Here is a 23,673-nt window from a genome sequence, read left to right on the forward strand (position 1 = left end):
TCTATCAGACTGCTCTTGGCGACACCTGCCCTTGCGTCTCTATCAACAACACCTTAGAAATGGCTGTTAAATCCAGACACTTCGACATTAATTTAGCCATATGGTAATTTTGGTAGTTTTAATTCTAAAATACCATGAGCCTTTAATAATTGTCCAGACTTTCGTATGGCATTTTTATTGATAAGACAAACATGAAACTTTAGTCCCCTTCGAAGTAATATATTCCGGCTGCAATGCAGTTTTTCTATCGTTCCAACAAATTCTATAGGGCCCCATGGAAGTCGTTTTATATGGGAGTGCCAATGATCCTCGTCACAGTCTCTTTCAGCCCTTAGTTGTCTCATAACGACAGCCTCTAAGGTTTTCCTTGAGATTAAGATATAGCCAAAAGTCATAGAGAGCAAGGACTTGACTATAGGGAGAGCGAGGAACTGTCTTGATGTCCATCTTGGGCAAATAGTCTGATCATCTCTGAGCACCCTTGGGACAAACTTCGAGCAAATCTACCGCATCTTCAGTTCCTCGCAAGTAGTTGCGTGTACAGTTTCCACGCTGTGCACTTACCGTCTCTATAGATACACGGCAGTCTTTATCCATGAAATTCTTTATTTGGCCAATCAAATTTGGGGTGCTGACTCCCTGCACTCCTTTAATCTTATATGTAAATCAGAAACTGATGCTCGATTCATGCAGGATGGTCTAAAAGCAGTCTGAAGCATTCCATATCTGATCATTATCAGTATCCGTGGCATTTTTTTTCAAAGTTTAAACAGAATTTTATTGCATGTCGTTCTTCTAAAGTGTCCTCGCGTCCAGATTGCATTTTTGAAATTTACTAGTTGTGACAACCAGGTTTTTACAGGGTGTATTCCAATTCCCGCTGTAGCTTTTTATTTGAACTTGAAATCATAAAAATTGGTCAGTCATATCATAAGATGTATAGCAATAACATACTTAGACTATAACAATTTTAAATACCTGTACAAAAAAAAATCTGGAAACTTATTTAAGACACCTCGTATTTAAGTAAGTCTGTTTTAACCAGTCTACTTGACCTTATACTAAGTAGGTTTGCTTGTTGGCTGGGAGACCAGGATTGAGTCATATCAAAGACCTAAAAATGATACTTAATGGCTCCTTTTTAAACACTTGGCATTATAAAATGAAAAGCAAGTGTAAATGGATTAATCCTGGAAAAAAAGGAGTGATACTATTCTCTACACCTTAGTGTAGTAGGTAATGAAAATGGGAGCCTTTGGATAGCCCTTAACTATGGTTGACCACTTTACTTTCAATTAACATGTCATATAAATATTTTTAGGTTATTTTTTTTTGTAAACGTATATTGCATGTTGTAAAGAAATCGTCTGTAAACGATAGATTGTATTTAACACATAGATCTTGTGTTACTGTGACTATCTTTGAGAGTGGACCCGAGAGTAATGAAAATAAATGTTTGTGCACATTACCTTATCTTTCATTATGGAGCATCATCACCGGCTGTAGTAATATGTAATATCAAGGATAATAGAGATATAAAGAGAGATGGGAAGACAGGAATTTGGTGGTTGATAGGGTTGGAAAATAGTTTTAGAAATGGTTAGGCAGAAATATGTAGAAAGGATTAAAGGGGTGGATTTCAGGCTAGGTAATGGATTTCGTGTGTTTTATAATAATAACTAGCGGCGGTACCTGGCGTTGCTCGGGACCGTATAAACAATGAGAAAATTGAAGCATATTTTGAACATGTTTGTTATTCTTCAGATAGAAGAATTTTTCATGTCTATGTATCATTAGCTTTTTCGAGCAAAAAAATATTTTATCTACCCTAGGACGGGTATTACACGTATCAAACAATTGTACCTTATCTAGGATAAGTAATTCATACCATATATATGAAATAATGTTTCCTTTGCGAGGATGGGTAATATACAACAAATATTTAAAATAATTTTACCTACCCTCGGACGGGTAATTAAAATACATACATGAAACAATTTCACATACTATCGGCAGGTATTGCATCACATGTAAAATAATTTCTCTTACCACCAAGGCTACCATAATTTTAAGAAAACTGAAACAATTTTTAGAAAGCAGATCATTAGACTTTCCAAATTAGTACATACATGCGTCATCTTGGTTAAGAATTAGGCAACCATTGCTTTATCATAAATTTCAATATTACTGGGTTTTTTCCTTCGTCACTATCGGCACTAAAATTGTAAGAAAAATTATGACATTTTTTAACAATGTCTCAGTAGGATTTTCAAATTAATGCATAAATATACTTACACAGTTAGTGATTCGACAACCCTTGCTTCATTATCAAATTCCACATTACTGTGTTTCATTTTAATTCCCCACTACCGACTCCAAATTCTTTTTTTTTTTGAAAAATACTTCATTTTCTGAAGATTACTCAGTAGGTTTTACAAACAAATAACAAATGTGTTAAGTTTAGTGATTAGGCAATCCTTGCTTCACTACAAAATTCTACATTACTGTGTTCTATTCCTCCCGAGAAACGATGCCATATTTTTGAGTGAAATTATATCATTTCTGGAACATAACTGAACAGGTTTTTTTAGTAAGTATAAAATGCACTGACACGTATTGTGATTAGGCAACTTTTACTTTACCAGGAATTTCAATATTGATGTAGTTATTCCGTTCCACATATCAACAAATTATGTCTTTTCCGGAATATGATTCCACAGATATTCTATATTTCTGGAATATGACATTGTGGAGCATTGCTTCGTAACCCTAAGACGAACATTACTCTCTCCAAAGCAACCCCAAAAGAGAACTCAATAACTTGTTTAAAATTAAAATAATCATGCTTCTTTCTACCCCACACTACAACCATCACATCATTCCCGGATGATAACACTAAAATTAAAAAAATACGGATCACCCCCTACAGAAACTAGCCTAGTAAACGTTCATAGAAAACCAACAATATATATGAATAATTCTAATTTTGAAATCGTAAACAGTTTCAGCCATATCCAGAACCGACTTCACAAATGAAGTAATTTTGAGATTGAAAATTGTTTAAGCCATTTTCAGGACAAACTTTACATTCTACTACTCCCATTTAATCCAAGCCATGCTGCGTAATCTGCTAGTATATATATGATCAATGTTGCTTAACTTTGGTGATCTACATAAAGCCTTTGCTATTCCCAAGTGGTCACCTATCTGATAATGAGCAGGCTACAAGTTGCTTAACTTTAGTTATCTAAATAAAGCCTTTTTTATTCCCAAGTAGTCACCCATCTGATAATGAGCAAACTCCATGTTGCTTAATTTTGGTGATCAACGTAAAGCATTTGGTACTCCAGAGTAGTCACCCATCTTAAAATGACCACGACAATGTTGCTTAACTTAAATGATCTACATAAAGCATTTGGCATTCCCAAGTAGTTACCCATCTGATAATGACCAAGACAATGTTGCTTAACTTTGGTGATCTACATAAAGTATTTGCTATTCCCAAGTAGTCGCCCATTTGTTAATGACCAAATCAGACCTATACTGCACAAGCACATTCAAAAGTGTCCAATTGGACCTATACTGCACAAGCACCTTCACAATTTTTAAAATCGGACCTATACTGCACAAGCTATTTCAAAAGTTTTCAAATCGGACATATACTGCAATAGGGCCTTCAAAATTTTTCAAATCGGACCTATACTGCACAAGCACCTAATATTTTCAAATCGGACCCATACTGCACAAGCACCTTCATAATTTTTGAAATTGGAGATATACTAACCAGCATCTTAAAAAAATTGTCAAATCTTACCTATACTGCACGTTCAAAATTGTCAAATCGGACCTATACTGAACAATGACCTTCAAAATCGTAAAATCGTACATAATTGTCAAACTAAACTACTGCACAAGCATATTCAAAATTGAAAAATCTGATCTATACTGCGCAATCATCTTCAAAATTGTCAAATAGAACCTATAATGCACAAGCACCTTTAAAATTGTCAAATCGGACCTATACTGCACAAGCATCTTTAAAATTGTGAAATCGGACCTATACTACACAAGCACCTTAAAAATTGTCAAATTGGACCTATAATGCACAAGCACCTTCAAAATTGTCAAATCGGACCAATAAGCATCTTTAAAATTGTGAAATCGGACATATACTACACAAGCACCTTAAAAATTTTCAAATCTGACTCATGCTGTACAAGCATCTTGAATTTTTTTAATCAGACCTATACTGCACAAGCACTTTAAAATTTTTCGAATCAGAGATGTACTGCACAAGCCCCTACAAGATTTTGCAAATAGGACCTATACTGCACAAGTACCTTAAACATTGTCAAATCTCACCTATACTGAACAACCATATTAAAATTTTTCAATTTGGACCTATACTGCACAAGCACCTTAAAATTTTTCCAATCGGACCTATACTCCACAAGCACCCTAAAAATTGTCAAATCGAACCTACACTGCACAAGCATCTTCATAATTGTCAAACCTGACCTATACAATCATATTCAAAATTGTCAGATCGGACCTATACTGCGCAAGCACCTTCAAAATTGTCAAATCGGAACTATACTGCACACGCACATTAAATTTTTCAAATTGGACCCATACTGCACAAGCACTTTAAAATTTTTCACATCAGTCCTATACTGCACAAGCACCTTAAAAATTTTCAAATCGTGCACCCCAAGCACCCTCAAAAATGTAAAATCCCACCTATCATGAACAAGCACCTTCACAATTGTAAAATCAGACCCATACTGCAAGAGCGCCTTCAAAATTGTCAAATCGTACCTATACTGCACAAGTACCTTAGAAATTGTCAAATTGGACCTATATTGCACAAGCACCATAAAATTTTTTAAATAAGACCAATAATGTACAAGCACCTTAAAAATTGTCAAATCGGACCTATAGTGCACAAGCACATTAACATTTTTCGTATCGGAGATATACTGCACAAGCCCCTACAAAATTTTTCAAATAGAACCTATACTGCACAAGTACCTTAAAAAATTGTCAAATCTCACCTATACTGAACAACCACCTTAAAATTTTTTTCAAACTGGACCTATACTGCACCTTAAAATATTTCACATCAGGCCTATATTGCACAAGCACCTTAAAATTTTTCAAATCGGGCATATACTCCACAAGCATTCTCAAAATTGTAAAATCGGACCTATCCTGCACAAGCATCTTCAATATTTTTCAAGTCGGACCTATACTTCACAAGCACCTCCAAAACTATCAAATCGGACCTATACTGCACAAGCACCTTCACAATTGTCAAATCAGACCAATACTGCACAAGCACCCTCTAAATTGTCAAATTGGACCTATAATGCACAAGCACCTTCAAAATTGTCAAATCGGAACTATACTGCACAAGCATCTTCAAAATTGTAAAATCGTACCTATACTGTACAAGCACCTTAAAATTTTTCAAACCGGACCTATACTGCACAAGCACCTTAAAAAAAATTTTAATCGGACCTATACTGCACAAGCACCTTAAAATTTTTCGAATCGGAGATATACTGCACAAGCCCCTACAAAATGTTTCAAATAGGACCTATACTGCCCAAGCACCTTCAAAATTGTCAAATTGGATCTATACTGCACAAGCACCTTATAAAATTTCCATTCGGTTCTATACTGCACAAGCAAGCACATTAATTTTTTTCAAATTGAACCTATACTGCACAAGCACCTTAAAATTCTTAAAATCTGACATATACTGCACAAGCACCTTCTAAATTTTATAAATCGGACGTATACTGCACAAGCACATTCAAAATTGTCAAATCGGACCTATATTGCACAAGCATCTACAAAATTGTCAAATCGGACCTATACTACACACACACCTTCAAAATTGTCAAAGTGGACCTATACTTCACCTATGTCATACAATCCCGGGCGACGCATGGCATTCTGCTAGTACATATACACCTACTTCATCTAATCCCGGGCTATGCTGGGTATTTGCTAGTACATATATGCACCTATGTAATCCAATCCTGGGCGACACTGGGTATTTGGCTAGTACATATATTAACAAATTTTTTTCAATCTCAGGCGACGCCGAGTGTTCTGCTAGGAAAAATTCCACAAATTTTATCCAATCCCAGGCCATGCTGGGTAATCTGCTATTACATATGTCATGCTAGTGCTATGTCATACAATCCCAGGTCACGCTGGGTATTCTGCTAGTACATATGTACCAATTTTATCCAATCCTGGGCTACGTCAGGTATTCTGCTAGTACAGCTTTGTAATACAATCCCGGCCGACGCCGGGTATTAGACTAGTACATATATTAACCAATCTTATCATATCCCAGGCAACGCTGGGTATTCTGCTAGGAAACATTCAATGTATTTCAACCTACGTCGGGTAATCTGCTAGTACATAATACTTTTATATGAATTCCTTAAAACCTTTAAAAAAAATCAGCAGTTTAGCGATGTGTGATGTTTGGAATAAATATATAATACGCATTTTTTTTTCCTTGGCCTTTTGGCTAAAGTCAAAATGTAGTATCTGTTCTTAGAATTCAAGCGATTTCATCTTTCGCCCCCCCCCCACCCCCACTAAGAAAATAAGGAGGAGGTCATGCTTTGCATGTCAAGCTTTAGAGAAACAAACGTCACTCGAAAATAAGTATGGCCTTCTAAATAATAATGTTCGGAGTTCAGATGTGATTTTTGGAATATGACATCTTGTCTCAATTTAGTAATCGATAAATATAAATTATGCATCTTTTTATAATAGAAGATAATGCTCGGTAGAAAATTAAGCTGGTTACTTGGTCTTTTTGCTAAGATCAAAGTGTAGTATCTGTCTTAGAATTCAAGCGGTCTCATCTTCGCCCCACCCCTCCCACTAAGAAAATAGGGGGGAGGTTATACCTGGGATCTCAAGCTGTAGAGAAACAAACGTTACTCGAAAATAAGGAAGATTTATGCCTGGGATGTGATCAAATCCATTCATTCACATTTCGTATATGTAATGGTTTAGATTTAGATGCATTGTTACATTTTAAAACATAGTAAAACGAATCTCGTTTCCTGTCTAGACATCTCTCTCTCTCTCTTCCTCTCTCTCTCTCTGTTTGTGTGTGTGTCTCTCTCTCCCTCTCTCTCTCTCTCTCTCTCTCTCTCTCTCTCTCTTTCTCTTCGTCTTCCTTACTCTAAAGAGAAATAGTGTTACTAAAAAAGAAAATGGCGTTTGGCTTTGTTTTTTGTTTTTGCAAAAACATTGATCGTTAATATTTTTTAAGCATATTTTTTTACTTCACATTTTGGCTTGTTATTTTTCGTTTAACTATCGTATCCAAGTATTTTTAACCTGCTAATAATTTTGATTACGTTTTCATAAAGTGTAAGTTACTATTGTAATTTGTACGATTGTTGCCTTTTTTAGCGATAACGATCTCTTATCATATGCAATGTTTTTATATACAGACCGCCATTAGAGCTTGCTGACGTCAAGGTCACGTGACATTACTCAGCATCTATTAAATTACGTATAAATATCATTAAAATGTCACTTTGGGGGGGGCGTGTAAAAAAACGGTCAGCTGAATAACTTTGGGCCAAAAATTTGATATTTGTCGTCCGGAGGGTCGGGCTTTAATGAGACCAAATTTGTGAAATTTTGTTCTGTATGTCGAAAGTTTTTGGCGAGCATACAAACACACATACATACATACAAACATACATACATAAAAACATACATACACACATACATACACACACATTTTCGCTTATATATATATATAGATAGATAGTAATAATTATAATGATAATAATAATAATAATAATAATAATAATAATGATAATAATAATAATAATAATAATAATAATAATAATAATAATAATAATAATATAGAACTACCCAACCAAACGAAGATGAGAGCCCTCAGGGATAAAGACGCCTATAAATACTTGGGAGTTTTGGAAGCAGACTCCATCAAAGCCACAGAAATGAAAGAATGAATTAGAAACGAATACCTCGGGAAAACAAGAAAACTTCTAGAAACAAAATTGTATAGCAGAAACCTAATAAAACGTATTAATATATGGACAGTATCATTAGTAAGATACTCAGGACCATTCATAGAGTGGACCAAAGAAAAACTAAGACAGCTCGATCAAGAAGACTAGGAAACTCATGACCATGCATAATGCACTACACCTAAAGGACGATGTTGAGCGAATCTACGTGCAAAGTAAAGAAAGCGGAAGAGGTCATTTTTATAGAAGACTGTGTGCATGACACAAAAAAAGGATTAGAAAAATACATAACGCAAAAGACGGAAAGGGTAATCGTGGCAGCGAGAGACACTGATCAGACGAGAAAAGAGAAATGAGAAGAAAAAAAACTACATGGAAGATTCATAAGGATGACGAAAGATGCAAATAACAAAAACACTTGGGCATGGATGCAAAAAAGACAATTAAGCTGATAAACTGAATCCCTAATAAATGCAGCACAGGTTTACTCGATAAGAACCAACGACATCAAAGCAAAGGTCGACAAAACACAAGAAAACAGCAAATGCAGACTTTGTGGACAAAGAGACGAAACGATAAACCATATAGTAAGTAAATGCAGCAAACTGGCCAAAAGGGAAAACAAGAACAGACACAACCAAGTGGAAGCGGTAGTACAATAGGAATTATGCAAACAAGTGCATCTCGAACGCACAGACAAGTGGTACAAACATAAGCCGTCAACAGTAATTTAAAACGAGAATCACAAAATCCTATGAGACAGAAACATACAAACTGATAAATCCATCCAAGCAAGAATACCGGATGTCGTATTAATCAAAAAGGACGAAAAATCCTGTCAAATCGTAGACTTTGCTGTTCCAATTGACCACAGGGTGAATATCAAAGAAAAGGAGAAACGGAATAAATACACAGAGCTAGCCAGAGAGTTGAAATGGATATGGAAGATGAAGAAAATCAAAATAATACCTATAATAGTAGGAGCACTAGGAACAATCCCGACAAACTTTGAAAAAAAGAATGGGAGAAATTGGAATCAGAGGAATGAATGGAAAAATAAAACGAACTACAATAATGAAAACAGCTGAAATATTTAGTAAAATCCTTGAATGTAGAGACTAACACACCTGAGCAACAAGAACGGACCAGACAAACTGCTGCAGAGCTGTGTGAAAGCTCTTTGTGAGCCAATAATAATAATAATAATAATAATAATAATAAAGCAGGGTATAATAACGATGACGCGCCGGTTTTTGTTAGATCATTTAAATTAATTAACGTTAACTCTGGTCGTCATGTATTACCTAATAAGGTAATACATGATACCGGCCTTCTAACCTAAAATGCACTAAATATTGATGTTATTGATTTTTTATCTTCCCCCTGGCAAAAGTCAATTCTCTTATTCAAAGTCAAAAGCAAATAAAATGTTCATCAGCACAACAACCAAACTAAACACTATTAATAAATACAGGAAACATGAGTTGGAACAATTACATTGCCAGCATTGCCAGGATCGCTGCGAAGAAGGGGGGCTCTCTCTATCGTGCTAGAAAACTATTAACACCTGAAAGTATCCTGTACCTCTATAAGGCCACCAATAACCCATGTATGGAGTATTGTTGTCATATTTGGGCTGGTGCATCTGCTACTAGTCTCTCGCTCCTAGACAAGGTTAAAAAAAGAGTCGCAAATATAGGTCCTGAATTGTCATCTAAGCTTCAGCCCCTGTCCTATCGACGAAATGTTGCGTCCCTCTGCCTGTTCTACATGTATTTTAATGGTGAATGCTCTGAAAAACTGCAAGCACTTGTGCTCCCATGCCATAAACACCCTCGACAAACCCGACAGGCAGCTAAATCCCACCCTCACACAGGGGAGGTCTCTAGATGTAGGAGAGCAGCTTTCTACTCCAGTAGTTTCTTCCCCAGAACAGCTAGACTTTGGAATTCCATTCCAGGCCCTTGCTTCCCCAACTGTACTGACATGCAGAATTTCAACATAGTACCTCAGTAGCTGTTGCCCCTGATAGACCAAAGTGGCAATGTGCCTTGTTTGGAGTGAAAATGTAATAAAAAAACAATATTTGAAGGTATAAAGAACCACCTTGAAAACAATTGATATGTTGTAAAACAAAACATAAACTAGTATTAGACGGGCTACATTCGAAAAAAAAAAAACAGGTGCTGTGTATGAGAGAATGTCGACACCTTGCTAGAACTGCAAAAAACTAACATCATCATTTCCCCTAATTGGGATAGGTGTGCTACTGTAAACCGCTTCTGAATGTAATATTCCCTAGAAACTTTCTCCTTGGGTTAATACTTCTTCGTCTCGTTTATTCTTCTTTTAAGGGTGTTAAAAACAGTTAGTATCGTGCCTAAAACCATTTTTATTTTACTAATAGATGAGATCCTGAGACGCTCTATCTTCACTAGAAACTTTCTCCTTCGGGTGTAGCCGGCTGAACTTATATAATGGGAACGCTGTGTCGTTTCTTTTTTTCTTTTCTTTTTTTTTAAGGATAATTTTACGAATATATAAATCTTAATGTTTCTACCAATCTGGGCCAGGATGAACCTGTTAGTGATAGTAAATAAGGTGTGACTATAACCTCATCCTCAAAGTTTTAAAATTTAGGGTCTGACCGTAGAATCTATCATAAGATCACAGCCAGGATCATTTTTTTTTTTTTTTTTTTTTGCGTAAAGCCACCAAAGTATACAAAGATAAAACGACGGATAAATAGATTCACCTTAAAATAATAAACTGATCTTGTCTGCTCATAAAAATCAAAGCCGTTGAAGTCGCCTTTCTTCTGATTTCAATAGAAGCAAAACAATTAGAACGGATGTTATCGCCGACGTTACCACCGCGTGGCCGGCGCGACGTCACCCCAGAGGGCAAAGACGTGGCTTCCAACGACTTCTGTCTCCATCTAACGTTTTCATTTCAGCAGGGGTCCTCAGCTTTTCGCCTTTCTTTCATCTACGCCCCCAGTTGAAATTCTATTATTTTTCTCTCGCAGTAAATTGACTCCTGGGCGCAAGACTCTACGTTCTAATAAAGCCCTCCCCGATCATCCACCCAACACAGGCCACGAAGTCGTAAACAACCTAGATCTGCATTCACCTTTTTAGTGAATTTATATTAATTAGTCAAAATGATTTACGGCTTTTTTATTAATTTCTTTTCGTCTACGTTTTTTTTTACTGTCTATTTTGTTCATTTTCCCATTTATCTGTTATATTGTTATTTTTATTAATATAATATGCCGAAATGTTTGCGTGGTAAGTTATTTTTTTTGGGGGGGGGGTAATAATTCGCACTACCAGATAAACTGACTCAGTATCTTGGAGTAAACATTTATGGAAACATAGAGAGAAAATGACAAGCTAGAAACGAACCGTGGCGAAAACAACTGTATGACCATCCATCTGTATTTACAAAAGCTTTGTTTGATTATGTGAAGCCATGAAGAAATCCGTTCCAGGGAAAGAATTGGATAAGTTTAATTCTTATGTGTTTGAGTTTAAACTGAGGATTGATAATTCTTTATATTTGGATTCTTCGGAATACTGCTCTCATCTTGAGTGTTATTTTCACAACGTTCCGACCTTCTTCACGTGTATATTGTTGAACTTGGGAAACTTTTTTCTTGAAACCAAACATCTACACTGAATTTCACGGGGGTAGCATGTTCTTGTTCCGTCAACCATGAATGTGTATAAGTCGTAAGTAATTCGTAGTGTATTTTAAACAAACATTTTATTTTAACAAATAAACCAATGAGAAATTATAAAAGGGAACGAAGTGCTTCAGTATAACTAATTAATAACTACGCTAATATAAAAAAAAAATATGTGTAATAATAGACTAACATAAACAATCTATATTTTTAGACATAGAGACGATTTGGAAAATCGATGTCATAAATCCAGGACCATTGTGTCTTAATAACACACCACTGACAGCTCTTTGTTTAAGTTTCCCGGCTAAACATTCCCGGGCAACATGAAGTCTCCCGCTCATAGACAAGGTTCAAAAGAGAGTCACCAATCTGATAGGCCCTGAACTGTCAGCTAAACTTCAGCCTCTGTCATATCGACGAAATGTTGCATCCCTCTGACTGTTCTACAAGTACTTTCACGGTGAATGCTCTGACGAACTGCAAGCACGTGTGCCCCCTCGACGTAAATACCCTCGACAAACTCGATAAGTAGCTAAATTCCACCCCTTCACAGTAGAGATCCCTAGGTGCAAGAGAGCCTTCTACTCCAGTAGTTTCTTCCCTAGAACAACTAGACTTTGGAATTCCCTTCCGGGTCCCTGCTTCCCCGACTGTACTGTCATGCAGAAGTTCAAGTGTAACGTGAACCGACATCTTGATGCTTATGTCCCTGATAGTAGCCCCCTACAACAAAGTAGCAATGTGCCTTGTTTGGGGTGAAAATGCAATTAAAAAAATGAAGTGGAACAAATATATTGAAGAAAGACATTGTCAAAATTACTGCAAAGAAGATGGGCTCCCTCTACCGTGCTAGAAAATTACTCGCACTTAACAGTACCCTTAATTTCTACAAAGCCAACATTGGCATATGCATAGAGTATAGTTATTACATCTGGGCTGGTGCATCGCCCACTAGTTTCGCCCACATAGACAGTATCCCAAAAACATCTTCAACCTTTTAGGTCCCATACTATCAACGAAGCTCCAACTCCTGCCCCATCAACTCTTTTATAAATATTTTAATAGAATGTGCTCTGATAAACTCGTTGTATTTGTGCTTCTTCGACGTAAGTACCCACAACTAACTCATGCAGCAAAGTCCTACCCCTTCACGGTTTAGGTTCCTACAGGCCGGAAAGCCTTCTATTCTAATAGTTTATTTCCTCGAATTGCTAGATTTTGGGATTCCTTCCCGATCTCCTGCTTTTCTAGCTGTATTGGCATGCAGAAATGTAAATGTAGTGTGAATAGACATCTTTCTGATCAACTCCCTATATAGTGCTCCTGTAAATATAGTCCAAAAAAGTATCACCTTATGTCTTGTTTGGGAATAACGAGAGTAAGCTAATAGAATTCTAATACAGGTCTAATTGCTTTTATAGTCCATTTCTTTTTCTGAGGCGTTTTGGTTTGTGTGAATATTTATTTACTTTTATTTGGTTTGTTGTATTGTTTAAACTGAAATAAGAAAGCGCAACATCTGCAGGATGTTAAATGAGTCCCCGGTGTTAGCTTTCTTATCGGTCATGAAACTTGGATCTTTCTTCTGAGCCTCACAACTTTCATATTAGTCTTGCATCATTTTTTCATTTTTCTGTTGGTTCTGTTGCAACAACAGATATTTGGTTGAAATAAAATCATTTTATAGGAACCCTGTTTTTCTATCCCGTATGTCGAAATAGTAACGTATACATTATACGCGTTAAATGCTTTAAGATTGTGTAAGGAAAATCGCCCCAGGCAATGCATGAAGCCAATTGATGTAAAATGCTTAAAATACTACTTCAAGGTAAAAATTCTAACCAACGATAAATATTCGATTACGAGCGAGAAAAACAGAAATTCTTCCATCGCTCACGAGATGTGAATTATGCATGTTTCGTCTCGAATTAAAGTGTAGTATCTGTTCAGATACACAAAATTTCATCTATTCTGTTCCCTTCTTCGAGACTGAATAAATTTTTATTTTGTCTCAAATCATAGTAACCATTTTGGGGGAAACTGGAGTTACATCAGATTACAAACTGACCTTATATGTAATGATACTACCACGTGTTACCCGGTTCGACAACAAACGCCGCCTACACGTTGTTTCCGTGGTCTTCGTCTTTTCTTCTAGCCATGTCGTCGTTTCTAACATTGGCGGCTGCCGCGGGGGCGCACCCGGGTTCACAGGTATATTAAAATAAGACAAAACATAAAATCCACAAACCGAAACACATTCTACAAATATTAGTGGTACTCTCTCTCTCTCTCTCTCTCTCTCTCTCTCTCTCTCTCTCTCTCTCTCTCTCTCTCTCTCTCTCTCTCTCTCTCTGTGACACCAACGACCTTTTACACGTTAAGGCTGTTTTCATCAGTTGATATCAGCTTATCTCGATCTGCTCCCAGCCACAACTTGCGGTCCAGTGTGTCCAAGTAGGCAGTGTTCTTAACTGTCGTAAACATAAGAATGACCATAAACCTTTTCCAACTGTCGTAAATAGTCGCAAAAACCATCGGTACTCCTTATACTATTTCTAAAATATATTAACCATTTTCTGTGTTCCCGTTACCGCTAAGCCATAATTAAAAATCCGCTAAGCCATAATTAAAAATTAGCTTTTTGTATGTGTGTTTCACTGTAAACATATTCCTATATATTTGTTATGCTTATAAAATTATCTCCCTTTTTTGTTCTTTGTTAATTGCTAATACTTTTCTTGTAAGGGAACGTCGATAGTATCACAATATCAAACTGTCCTCGTGGAGAGGTAACTAACAGAGATTATTGCTTTATGATGTGTCATGTTTCATATGGACTGCTTCTCAAAAACATTTACCGATGTTTGTCATAGCTTAACAATCAGTAACCTTTAAAATCTGAGAATCTAAAATGTTACTTCGTAGTTCGGATTTTGGTTACGTTGATTCCCAACACGAACAGTCACGTTTTGACACGCACATAAAATGTTTCGCCTATGAAATTTCTATTTCACTTTTTAGAACGTAAGCGTTATTAAGTTTTATAGCTTTTTAGATGAGATTAGCGCCTAGTTGAAGTGCACATGACGCCTATTTCTTGATCGACGTAACTTTAGTCGGTGATCGTAATCACTCTAGTTACACGCTTAGAAAATTTAAAAAATAAAACAAAATAAAATAATCGCTTTTTTTCTCTATACAAACGAGACGAGGGAAAGGCAGACGCAGGCTCGGATCTCACCTCCTCACCTCTATCTTTAACACTATATACCTCTTATTGTCTTACTAACTCTCTGTCTGTCTGTCTGTCTGTCTGTCTATCTGTCTGTCTGTCTCTCTCTCTCTCTCTCTCTCTCTCTCTCTCTCTCTCTCTCTCTCTCTCTCTCTCTCTCTCTCTGCTAGTTGGGAATCGGAAAACATTAAGTTTCAATTTCCGGGAACAGTTTTTTGGTTTGTTTATTTTATTTGTTGTTTATTTTTATTTCTTTATTATTATTTTTATTTGGATTTATTTATTTATTTTAATTTTTTAATTTTTTTTTTTTTTGTAAAAAACCCTTTTTTCTGAATTTCAGGGCTGGATGCAAATTTGTAAACTGTACCCAAACAAAATTATCATTTGGTCAAGTTTATATTTTCTAATCAGACCATCCACAAACGCAATGGTTAAATCCTTTCAAAATCCTCAAGCAAGATAATAGAAGATCGTTGCATTGGCCTTTTCATTAATTGTCTCACTGTTTAACGAAACCTTATTTGTCTGTCTAAATTCGAATTACATGGTAGTTCTTTAAATTTTGAACACCTTGCAGTAAAGATGCATCAAGCTATCTTACTGAAGTCTCAGATAAAAAGAAAAAAAGAACAAGTTAGACATTTGTATGTGATTTGTTTCCATGGGGTTCGGTGTGCGGCTTATATGACGCAATTGTAAGCCAGGTAAAATAGGCAAAATATATAAATGCTAGAAATAGCCACAGCAAAAAGAACGCATAACCAGTAAACGCGTAGTCAAAGAAGATAGGAATTTGTGATTACTGCGAAATTTAAAATAGTATAGTGAATAAAGGACAATCAGTGATTCCTTTACTACCCAACAAGCAGAAGGTCGCATGAAAGTCAACCGAGAAGGAAGAATTGCTTACCCGGCGATTCGCCTCCAACTCCACTTTATATCCAACAATCAACTCTCTCTCAAATTTCCTTGTGCGGACTGAAGCCACACTTGATGTGAAAATCGCCTCTTTTCATATCCGCGATATCATAAAACCTTAATCATAATCTCATCCATACTATACTAATTACAAATGCTCAGCTGAGCTAGTCTACGTAATTTCCAAATCCTATAACAAATGCCTGTCTGAATCTTGGTCTCATATAGCTGGAAAATAACCTGTGTGGTACCAATGTACAAGAACTCTGATGAAAAAATTGCACCACTCAAATATCGCCCTATCAGTCTCCTCCGCCTTTTCGGGAAAATATTTCAGTCAAGCACTATCTTAAACAAAATCTTGACAAAATCTGGCATGAAGGGCCCATAATGAAGATTAAATCATACGGTATTACTGTGCAAATACTAAATATAAGTAGATATTTTTTTACACAATAGGACTATCGAGGTTGTCTTTGACGGACGTACATCCAAACAACATAATATTAATGCGTGAGTTCCTCAGCCGTAAATAGGTGGTTACATTTAATGCTGCTATAATTAAGCTGCTTTATTTTAGCAAGTACAAGAAGTCTTCACAACCACTAATAGACATGATTAATAACACCCTACCTGAGGGTTCGTCTCTCAAACTCTTCTGCATAACATACATGGGCAACGTGAACTGGAACAAATGCATTGAAGACAAAGCGAAGACTGCTGCAAAGAAGGTAGATTCTCTCTATCGTGTTGGAAGATTACTCATATCTGAGTGAATGCTGTACCATTTGTCCATGGATGGAGTATTGTTGCTATATCTGGGCTGGGACATCTACCCCTAGTGTTCGCCTCTTTTCCAGAGGCCAAAGAAGGGTCTTTAATTTAATAGCTTTTGCACTATCAACTAAGTTCTAAGCCCTGTCACATTACCGCAATGTTGCATCCGTGTGTTGTTGTACAAGTATTTTAATGGAATGTGCTATTATAAACTCATCGCACGTGTTCCATCGATGTACATACTTTCGACAAACGTGTTTAGCAATAAAATATCACCCCTTTACTGTACAAGTCTCTAGATACTGGAAAATCTTCTACTCTAATAGTTGCTTCTCTCTGATTCTTGGACTCTAGAATTCTATCCCTGTTATCTGCTTTCATGGATGTACTGAGATGCAGAAGTTTAAATGCAATGTAAACCGACATATCGCTCATCTCCCCATAACAGTGTCCGAAATAGTAGCTTCTTATACCCAAGAGGACTTTTGAGGGGTGAGCATGATTAAAAAGTAGACAGTGAAGTTTAGGTTTATTTTTAGTAGCCTTGTAACTCTCTTTTCTTTTTTCTTTTTTTCGTGAGTCCTTACATTTCATGAACGACGTTTCTGATAAAGAGAGAAAACATTGTTTTTAATGGATTGGAATCGATCCATCTAATATTTATTGTTGGCTAGTTTTTGACTTTAGTAGTATTTTGAGCTTCTTATATCAAGTGACTTCCTGCTTGGTTTGGAACTATTTTTTACAAGTGAGTCAGCACTTATCAATTCCCGAAGACCACTCGAGGATAAGGGCTAACAGGTGTAAATCGATCACTGAGACAACAGCGTTGTGATCGATAATAGTAGAACTTAATAGAATCTAATTATTTAAGGGGCCAGATAGACACGTACTTATTGCATTGGACTTGAAGACGGCCATGTTGTAGTTAGCTGGGAAGCAGGCCAGTGGAACAGAGTTCAACAGGCGGGCTGTTCTAAAAAGAAGCTTTGTTCATGGAATTAGTGTTTAGATTTAAACCCAGACAGAGGGCGAAGGAAACGATTGAGAGTGGTTGTTGCTAGACGAGTGCTTGTTGTTAACGTTTTGCAGAAGGCACTATAGATTGAAGCTAAAGACGAACACTTGTCATGAAAATAACAGTAGAGCAGGGGCAGGTTCGCAGCGTGTCTCCTGTAGGCAAGAGGTTGCAAGGAGGAGAAAGAACATCACGTATTAGGTTTCGGAGCCGGTTCTGAACTCTGTCAAGGAAGAGAAGAGTTATCTGAGAATCCAAAGTTATTTTATATAAAAGTTAAATATGTAATTAATAAATGTGAGTAAAAGTAAAGAAAATGCTGTTGAATGAGGACAGAATTAGACATGAGGTCTGTTTTTAATGTGTGGAAAACCAGCTCCCCAAAAAGGGGTACTCTTGTCAGTAACAAAAATAAACAAAATGTATCAATCATGAAGGATTTCTCCTCTATTAAACGAGACCAAAAAGGTGCAGTGCAGCATCTGAAGAACAGATACTACACTTTGATCCTGACTGGAATGATTTATATGATGAAAATGTGTATAATTGTGTGTTTAATATATAGATTATTCAAAAATCGATTGATTATAAATAATATTAAGAATTTGGTGAACTTGTATGATACGTCTCATCATTTTGGCTACTTATCATGGGAATCACTTCAGACACAGACACAACCACTTCCTTTAAAGAGATAACCAGAGAGAAAGATGATTATCGGAAAGACAGTAAATGCTTATTGGCCGTAGTCTTTAAAAGAGCAAGTCTATATGTAGTTTAAGAACAGTGAATAGAAAGAAAGTTTCACCAGCTTTTGGAAAGAAATTACTATTTATGTTGTAGAACGCTCGAATCATGTTTTTACAACTGAGTCACCACTTATCAAGGCCCGATGGCTACTCAACGAGAAGGGTTAATGGGTATGAATTAGTCAATGCATAGTATCATAAGTAGTGGGGATTTTATAAATTAGATTACTTAGGTGGGCGGTTCTATCAAGAACTTGTTTACGTTGGACTTGAAGACAATCAAATTGGAGTCAGGTGGAAAGCAGGCAAATAGAAGAGAGTTCCATAGGCGTGTAATTCTAAGAAAGAAGCTTTGTTCATGGAATGTACATTTAGGTTGAGGCAGAGATAAAGAATGTGGGAAATTATTGATAGTGATTTTGGTAGACGAATGTGTACGTGAAAGTTTGGCGATGGGGTGGCATAGATTGAAGTTCAGCTGAGCATTTGCCATGAAAATAACGTTAAAGCAGAGACAGGCTCGCAACGTCTCTTCTGTGGGAAAGAGGTTGCAGGGAAGAGAAAAGGGCATTCCCCACTAAGCTACAAAGTCTATTGTGAACTCTGTCAAGGCAGGATAAGCTGTTTCTAGCAGCTCCTTCCCAGATGTGACAACAGCACTCTATCGTTGGCCGTACCTGACTTTTATATAAGTAGAGAATTACATCAGGAGTGAGATATCTACTGGAGCAGTCGAAGGACCCTACCATTTTTCCAGCGACTTTGGCAATGGATTTGATATACGTGTTCCATTTCAGGTCAGGAGTAAAGGTCAAGCCCAGAAGCTTGTCAAAATATGAAGCCTCCAAAGACGAGAGCCATTCATTTCAACCGATGCCAAATTGGCACCAGAGCGTAGATGGTGTCGAAATAAAAGCTTGGTATTAAATGCATTAAAAGTAACCAGCCACCTCTTTCCACATTGTACCACATGCTCAAGATAAAAGGAGAGAGAATCAGAGAGAACTTGGTAATTTACGTTCGTTGATATGCTACCATCGATTGTAGTGTCGTCAGCATAAATGTCTACGAATGATGCAAGGATGTGATTTGGAAGATCATTAATGCAAATCAAGAAGAGAGTTATGCCCAGAATGAACCCCTGAGAGACTCCAACATTAATAATGAGAGTTCCTGATTTCTGCCCATCAACCACTAATCTTATGAACTTATCAGAGAGAAATGATTTATGTTTTTTTCTTCTTGTTTTTGGAGCTATGAAAATCATATTCACGGAAATTATTCTACTTTAAGCGAAGGTAATTGAGTGCATGCATTGTTTTCATAAATGTAAACTATAAAGTACATGATAAATTTTATCTGATTTTTTAGAAATGCACCTGTATTTTGTATTATCATAATGTCCTGTGTTTTGTATTATCATAATGTCCTGTGTTTTGTATTATCAGAATGTCCTGTGTAAGAAAGCTCTACCAGAAAAATGAAAGATAATAAAAAAAGCACGTATTCGGACAAATGTGCAGTTTTGTTTGTTATCAATATTTCTCTTTGTGTAAAAAAGATATTTCGGACGATGTCAAAACATCGTTAAACTCACGACTCACTCAGCAGCCGCCGATAGCGTAGTGGTTAGGAGCCTTGACAATCGTACAGATGGTCGGGTTTCAATCCTGGCTTGAGGTAGTTTCCTAGCCGCACTGATGAGCTGTGAAACAGCGAAACAGTACTGTATGTGGATGACTATATATATGTATGTATATATATATGTGTGTGTGTGTGTGTGTGTGTGTGTGTGTTTTCGTAAATGTAATCTCTGCATATTCCCAAGTTCGACAAAAAGATTCCAGTGTTTAATAAAATACATCTGAAGAAGACTGGAGGTTACATCGACCGAAACGTTGTGAAAATGACATTCAAGATGAGAACAAAGTATCTAAATAATACAAATTACTTTCTCTATCCATACAATATATATATATATATATATATATATATATATATATATATATATATATATGGCAATTAAGCTACACAGAATATTCCGCGTTTCATCCACGCTAGGATTCATCAGGCATAACATTTCATCCACGCTAGGATCCATCAGGCTTAATTGCCATATATATTTTATAACTTACTACTTAGCTCTACATACGTATTGAGCACTGTTGATGTAAATACTTAAAGTTTACGCATAAATTTATACTTTCGTATATTAATTTATGTGATTAAATTAAGTAGTCATATATATATATATATATATATATATATATATATATATATATATATATATATATATATATAAAGAGAGAGAGAGAGAGAGAGAGAGAGAGAGAGAGGAGTGGTAAGGATCCTTGACTGTCGTACAGACGCTCGGGTTTCAATAATGGCTTGAGGTAGTTGCCTGTCTAGCCGCACTGATGAGCTGTGATACAGCGAAACAGTACTGTATGTGGATGACTGTAATACTCCTCATCTTGAGTTGAGCATACTGAGAAGTGATACACAAATTACCATTAGCGGATAAGCGGTGCTCTTTGTGTATACAAATCGAGCTTAAGTATTTTGGACGATGTCAAAACATCGTTAAACTCACGACTCACTCAGTAGCCGCAGATAGCGTAGTGGTTAGGAGCCTTGACAATCGTACAGATGGTCGGGTTTCAATCCTGGCTTGAGGTAGTTACCTATCTAGCCGCACTGATGAAACAGCGAAACAGTACTGTATGTGAATGACTATATATATATATATATATATATGTATATGTATGTGTATGTATGTGTGTGTGTATTTTCGTAAATGTGATCTAAAGTCTGAGAAACGCTCTGCGTTAGAATAGTTGGCACTTGTGGAAGGTACGAATTTAGTTGAAAGAATAAGGTATTATTTAGAAAACCTTTCTTAATGTGGGGAGGGTGGTTTTTATAGCTGTTCTGCACTTTCACGTAACAATTAAATAAAAAAATACTATGTAAACTTCAAAAATCCTATTTGAAATGTAACACGGTACGTACACTGCAAAAACACCGAATATTTCTTTGAAACTAATATTAGTTTATCTAATCGGTCAAAGAATAATATTAAAAAAGATGTATAGATAAGTCGTCGTGTATGTGAATTAATGTCTGGAATGCATATTTTTATAAAAATGAAGAAAAACGCAAGCATAAAGCGTTAGAATTTTTGATTAGAAAGTATTTGTTTGTATAATCGATAAATGAATACTAAAAAGGATATCTAAGTTTTTCTTCGCATTTACAAATTCAAATCCGCGAGTAAAATTTACGTATCATTTATTTTTTTTATTAATACAATGACATGAAAAAAATGAGTTCGTACCATCAGCTAGAATTGAAATCAAAACATCTAGCGATCTAGCGTGATGTTGTTTTCTGTATTAAGTAAGCAACTTGAAGGAATTAAGTGAAGCTACGCATGCGCATATAAACAAAAATGTCGGCTAGTGGGAATGAACATTTTGCATCTAAATTTGCCGATATCTGTACGCGGTATACATGTATGTAAGAAATATTATTCGCTATAAATCATCCTTGGTACAGGAATATTATTTCCGGAGAATTTCAGTGCTATGTGACCAGTAGTTTAAGAGTTTACCTGTTAGATAGTCACACACACACATACGTCTACTGTTTTATTTATATAGATAACTAGCAGTTCAGCCTGGCATTGCTCGGGCCCTATGTAATTTTTATGACCTCATGTGCACACACACACACACACACACACACACATATATATATATATATATATATATATATATATATATATATATATATTAAAAAGTTTGACTCATGGCAAGGGAACCAATATCCAAAATTGAAAGTATTTACGGAGGAGTTGAATAGAGTTTGCAAAGGTCAACTCTTTCAACTATAACTTCTTGGCAGCCAGAATTTCGCCCAAAAACTGATTAAAAAGCTTGCTGCATTTCTGAATAAACTTTATGTAAAATTTCAAATGAGTAGTTTGCTAGATACCGCAAAGTTATTTTTTTTTTTAACTTTGACCCCTTGACAGCCAAATTTTCGGCTAAACCCCAATTAAAAAGCTTGCCCTATGTCTGAATCCACTTCCTGTAAAATTTTAAATGTTTAGACGAAAGTTTGGTTGAGTAATTTGGTAGAAACTTAAAGGTCAACTTTTTAAAAACTTCAACCCCAATTTTGACCCATTAACATTTATTGTTTTGGGCTCAAATCAAATTAAAAATCTAAAATTTCAAGTGTTTAGACCACAAATTGGCGGAGAAGTTTGGTAGAGTTTTCAAAGGTCAAATCGTTGAACTTTGACTCGTTGTCAGCCAAAACCGATAAAAACGATTTTTTCAAACTTCAATACTCCTTATGTAAAATCTCGAGTCTGTAAACTGAAAATTTGCAGAGTAGTTTGGTAGAGAAATGTACACACACAGAAACACACACACAGGCAATTTCACTTTTATAGATGTATAGATTAAATTATAAAATCTTCTTTATTACTTTTTTAAATTAACATGACATTATATTTGTGATTGCTTTCTTATAATATGTATTACAACATTATTTAACTGGTATTCCAATTATATTGGTCACTTAGAAATTAATAACATACGGCATAGTCACGTTGACACAGCGATTCTCATTAGATCACCGAGGTTAAGCAATGTTAAGCCTGGTCAGTACCAGATGAGTGACCAATTTGGGAATTCTAGGCGCTGTATTTAGAAGGGCGTCGATACCTCCCTGCAAGAGTTTCAAAAACATAACATCGTCATCTCTTCTAACGGAAATATACATATGACTGGGGACCGCTTGTGAGTTTTACATTTCCATGGAGCTTATTCCTTTGGAGGAAACCGGTTACACCCGCATGGGGTTAGTGCTGTTTCAATTATAAATTAATAATATTCAAAAATATTTATTGTATTATTTTCGACATCAGTATATGAATTACCGATATCGTTTGCTTTTAAAGCCATTATTTTGTTGTATATATTGGTTTCATCTGTGGTAAAATATGTTAAGTCGACGTTCTAAATAATGAATATTTTGATATTAGAAATGAAAAATATTTTTTTTAATTCCATTTTCACCACAAACAAGGCACATTGCCCCTTTGATGCAGGGTCTACTATCAGAGACATAAGTTGCTAGGATACTATAAAGAGAGATGATCAACAAGATGTCTGTTCCCATTACACTTGAACTTCTGCATGTCAGTACAGTTAGGAAAGCAGAAT

The sequence above is a fragment of the Euprymna scolopes genome, chromosome 2 (genome assembly GCF_053919585.1).
Source record: "Euprymna scolopes isolate OS-2025 chromosome 2, ASM5391958v1, whole genome shotgun sequence".
Classification (NCBI taxonomy): Eukaryota; Metazoa; Mollusca; class Cephalopoda; order Sepiida; family Sepiolidae; genus Euprymna; species Euprymna scolopes.